Genomic DNA, 5,000 nt, shown 5'->3' with positions numbered 1-5,000 from the left:
GCTCTCTCAAATCTAAACAAAAGGAGATGAAGACTCTTCAGCCTGTTTTGACAATATGGAGTTCCACCTCTGCCCGGTCACACTGGCTGGTGGTGGGTGGAGTGTTTTGGGGAAGCGCTACAGAAATGTTGGGGAAGCGTTGAGGGAACACTTGCAGCCTGGCTCTTTGTTGTCAGTGAGGGAGACTCCGCCTGGGGCTCAGCTGCGGGTGGTGGCTTTTGATGCACACACAGATGAAAGGCACATGAAAGCGAAAGGAATATTTGATAACTGAATCAACGCAACCAATCAATACCGAGCATATGGTGATCTGAACATGTCAGGCGTATCACACTGGCTCTGTAGGGCATTACAGCACTCATACGCACACAGCTGCTGACGCACTATCATCAAAATGGTCTTCAGCTATTCGAGTTTGAAACATTTTTGAAAATTGATTTGGCTCTTTCTATGGGTTTAAATGGCGAGATGACGAGGCACAGCGTCGATGCGATAAAGGCCGACTTCCCCTCAGTATTCCGTCACCGTGCTGGAGTCTGATGCTGAAGTGAAGGCTGCGGTGGATGCCGGCAGGGCTGAGGCCTGAGCACACGCCACTGACATGACATGGATCATCTGCATACACTCTTAAAACGAATGTGTGGTCCCTATCTGGACACAGAGATGTGTTAAAAAAAACACAAGTTGTGTTATTTTCAACACACTCTTAAAAGGAATGTGTTGTTCCTATCTGGACACAGAGATGTGTTAAAAACAACGCAAGTTGTGTTATTTTCAACACACTCTTAAAAGGAATGTGTTGTTCCTATCTGGACACAGAGATGTGTTAAAAAGACAATGCAAATTGTGTTGATTCAATGCAAGTTGTGCTATTTTCAATACATTTTGTGCAACAAATTTAAAAAGGAAACAACACAAACGTGTGTGGTCCCTATCTGGACACAGAGATGTGTTAAACACATTCGTTTTAAGAGTGCACATATTGTGTAACAGGGGCTGAGGCTTGAGCACACGCCACTGACATGACATGAATCATCTGCATACACTCTTAAAACAAACGTGCTGTCCCTATCTGGACACAGAGATGTGTTAAAAACAACGCAAGTTGTGTTGTTTTCAACACATCCGTTTTAAGAGTGTACATGGCAGAGCAGCACAGCAGCCGTACAGGGTGGTGGAGGAGAGAATGTGCTGCAGCCGTACAGGGTGGTGGAGGAGAAAACGCGCTGCTGGGCAGCTCTGTGTGGAGCTGCAGGAGGGGATGAAAACAGAGATCCATGAGGAGACTTTGGGTGAGGCTCCTTGAACTTTTGCAGCACTTTTTTCCAAATCTTTCTTTCTTTCATTCATTCTTTGTTTGTTTGTTTGTTTGTTTCCTTGTTTCTTACTTTCTTTCGTTCATTCTTTGCTTGTTTGTTTGTTTCCTTGTTTCTTTCTTTCTTTCATTCATTCTTTGCTTGTTTGTTTGTTTCCTTGTTTCTTTCTTTCTTTCTTTTTCTTTTCTTTTTCTTTTTTCCAGTTAAAGGCATGCTTGCTGCTCAGTCAGATCAATGTGATCCCACCCTTGAATCAGGTGAAAATGACCTGATCTTGTTCAGCTCCATTAACAGCTCTCATGGGCTGCCTTGTATCTGGCGACTACTCCACATCAGAGCGCTGGCTCCAAGCCATTCTGTGAGAGTGTGTTAACCTTAATGCATGGCAGCATTAAGAGACTTTCTCCATGTCAGCATACCCTCTGTGGGCCTTTGTGTAATTCATGCCCAACTGCATCCACTGTCTGTTTACAAGAAGCTAATGCATATTTTATAGCTATAGGGATAATGCGGTGCATATTTCTGATTGAAATCAGCCCTTGAAAATTAAGTCACAGTGTGTACTGGGACACTGCTTGTTCCAGTGTTCGAGTATGTTGGTGTGCGTGCATGTGTCTGTGTGTGTGTCTGTGCGTGTGTGTGTGTGTGTGTGTGTGTGTGTGTGTGTGTGTGTGTGTGTGTGTGTGTGTGTGTATGTGTGTGTGTTTGAGAAGGAGAAAGAAAATATAAGAGGGAAAGTCTGGTCATCTGTTTTTCTATTTCAGTGTATTTCATTTTTGTGTGTGTTTTTTTGTAGGCTATGGGATGGTCGTAGTCGCATACTACACATCCAGGGCTAGAGGAGAGGAGAGGAGAGGCCTGTGCCATTAGGCTGATGGATGGCTCACAGGCTCTGGGTGTCAGCAGTGACTCTACAGAGATGACTGTGGGGGGAATAAGAACTTAACCCTCTGCTGAAATAGAGGTCAAGGTATGTTCAGCTCTTATCATAAGTACAGCCCAGTAGAGAAGCATTTGCCTCAGTGGAAAATGAGATGTTTTTTTTTGCTCTTTGAGCTGTAAAGCAAGCTGATTGTTCATCGTCCAGGTGTGATTGGCATGGGCATCTTTCTAAAACGAATATTAGAGTAATTACTGAAGAGATGTGATCTCTTTTATGTCACAAAATATGTATTTCATTTGCGGTTTTAGCCCAGCAGTGTAGTCATGACTTCAGTATCTAACAGGTTGCAACAACAACAACAACAACACCAACACCTATCATCTCATGTAGATGAACAAATGAAACGTGACTTATTCAATATTGCTGAAAGTAGGTATTAGTGTACCAGAAAAGTGGCAACTACTGGTAGCAGCGGATTCCTCTCCAGTGTACAGAACATCTGTGCATATTTCCGTAGTCAGGAAATGTACATTTAATTTTCAACGATGCTTTCAATTGCTGACATCCACAGGCCCTCCCCCACTGCTTATAGAGGCAGACTAATCTTCTTTGATGCCTCTCAGCATAACTACATTAGAGATATACATATGCCATGCTATGATATGTGTGCTGCCTGATAAACCTTGTAAATGACTAAAGCCTGCTTCAGCAAACACGTTTCTACAAATCCAGAAAAAAGGGGCGAACATATTTTATTAATTGGGAATTGATGTGTCACATTGTAACAATAATTGTAGGGGAGTGTGTGTTTATGTGTGTTTATGTGTAAAAGTAGCCCTTGTAGAGACGCTCCAAGTCTATTTAGAAACAATAAAAAAGCAGGATTTGCAAAAGCACACTCCTAATTTAAAGACAGCCCGAGTTATTAAAGAGCTCTGTGAACAATGGCCAACGACGTGCGATAATATTGCAATAAATCAGCCACTTTATATTCAACAATATTTCAAAGAGCTGCCAAATGATAAGACAGCAGACACCAAGCCTCTAATACATCTTGTTGTTGTAAAGATGCAAAAGCTTTATCATTCATCAGTCCTGGGCTGAAGTCTTCATTTGTCAGACATATGCAAGACATTAACATAAATATTATGGTGTTAAAGACTGGGGCTATGCAGGATGCCTGCGAGGCCCTGTCTGTCTGACTGCCGGAGCATCACAGCTGTGGCCTTTGAGGCGGATGGGGTAATGGCGCTCTTATTTAGAGCCGATTTGACAGACAGGGAAGGGGTGGGGCAGAGGAGGGGTGGAGGACGCTGGGTCCAAAGGCATAGCAGTCATAATTAATATCTGTTATTGTTTGTCCCCCCGCCACCAGCCTCGTTTCTTTTTCTTACACACACACACACACACACACACACGCACATACACACAGAACTCTGTCTCCTTCCTGTGTGTGTTCCATAACTCATTTCATTTCAATTCAGTGTTGACTCCGTGTTCAATGTTGTCAACACACATTTGGCAAAAACAAAACATCTGATTCAGACAATATTTGCTAAATATGGTTCTGATTGCAATACAGAGTTTTTTTCCCCATAGGCAATAACACAGCGCTCCCCCTGCCCAGACTCAGAGACTCAGATATGCTCGCAACCTCTCTAACCCACACACACACACACACACACACACCCCTGGTATTGATGCCACAGGACTCCATGTGATGGTGGGGGCAGCCATGTGAGAGACACACCAGTTGTCCCTCAGGTGACGGAACGCCCCCCCACACACACTGCCACCCATCTCATGCCCCCCAAGCGGGGTGCATCCAGCAGGCAGGCTGGTTTATGGGGCCTGGCTAAGGGCCATCCCAGCTGCAGATTTACTGTGTTTTATGTGTTCTCCACCGCGTGGAAGTGGCCGCGATAATGAATATGAGGGACACGCAGCTGGCAGCGGAGGGAGCAAAGCGCTGTGTTTGCAGCATTAATGGAATTAACAGACCAGAAAATGTTCCCCCGGATTCAATTAATGGGCCGCTCTCTGAGACTTTTCACTGTACCGGGCGCTGCCCTGAGTCTGCTGCTGGCCCATTCAAATGGACTGAATGCGGGTGCGGGGGGAGTGGACTTTGCTGTTATGGAGGGCATGACACCCGTGATTAAGATTCTTTTGGTGGTTTTTGGATGGAATCCTTTTTTTTTTTTAATGAGAAAATATGTGTGCAGGTTATGAACAATGGCAGCCATTTTCAAAGGTCATTAATTTGTTGTTACCCTCTACATGCTTAAAGCCAAGGTGAGAGGACAGTCAGTCGTCCCTTGGTCTGGGTGAAATAAAGGAGCGCAGCGAGAAGAGGGAGGGGGGCAGAAGCCTCCTGGTCCCCCAGCTGAAGCCTGTATGTCTGCCAGGGTTATTGCGATGCGTTTTGGCAGATATTAAGAGTGCTTGGCCCACAGTCATCGGCAGTGATCACTACGATTTAAAGTTTATTTGCTGCAGTCTTGAGCCTGTCAGAGCCTGACTGTTTTAAGTGGGGCATTTCTCTCTCTCTCATGCAGTTGCTGTCCATCTCCACACACACGCTACAAGACGTTAAGCAGACGCGACACATGCGCGACGGCGCACGATTAATGCGACGCACACGCACACACACAATAATACACGACACACACACACACACACACAAACACACACGCTCGATCTCCTTGTCAGAGTCAGTGGACAGCAGTAATCTCCTTTGATAGCATCTGACAGCTCCACATAACTTCTGACATTAGCTTTTAGCTATCTGGATGTTAACA

The sequence above is a fragment of the Alosa alosa genome, chromosome 20 (assembly GCF_017589495.1).
Source record: "Alosa alosa isolate M-15738 ecotype Scorff River chromosome 20, AALO_Geno_1.1, whole genome shotgun sequence".
Classification (NCBI taxonomy): domain Eukaryota; kingdom Metazoa; phylum Chordata; class Actinopteri; order Clupeiformes; family Clupeidae; genus Alosa; species Alosa alosa.
This window is presented reverse-complemented; position numbering follows the sequence as displayed.